Here is a 294-nt window from a genome sequence, read left to right on the forward strand (position 1 = left end):
AAAAAAAAAAAAAAAAAAAAAAAAAAAAAAAAAAAAAAAAAAAACGTGGTTGCTTCTCTGTCTTTCTGTCTCCTCCTCTCTGTCTCTTTCTTTCTCTCTCTCTGTCTCTGTCTCTCTGTCTTTCTATCTCTTCTCCTCTGTCTCTTTCTTTCTCTCTCTCTGTCTCCGTCTCTCTCTCTCTGTCTCTTTTTCTATGCATCCATCTCCCCTGGGTTATGTCTACACACTCCGCATACAGCAGCAGCAGCAGCAGCAGCAGCAACAGCAGCAGCAGCAGAAGCAGTAGCAGCAACA

At 42.2% G+C, this 294-nt stretch overlaps 1 protein-coding gene across 1 annotated transcript in view; it reads right to left on the bottom strand.

Moving 5' to 3' along the window:
* Positions 1 to 294, bottom strand: part of EMH_0009070 (uncharacterized protein) — a gene marked incomplete at both ends in the record, with an annotated part of 10,484 nt that overhangs the window by 8,895 nt on the left and 1,295 nt on the right.

Source organism: Eimeria mitis, genomic scaffold, assembly GCF_000499745.2.
Source record: "Eimeria mitis Houghton genomic scaffold, Emh_scaff351, whole genome shotgun sequence".
NCBI lineage: Eukaryota > Apicomplexa > Conoidasida > Eucoccidiorida > Eimeriidae > Eimeria > Eimeria mitis.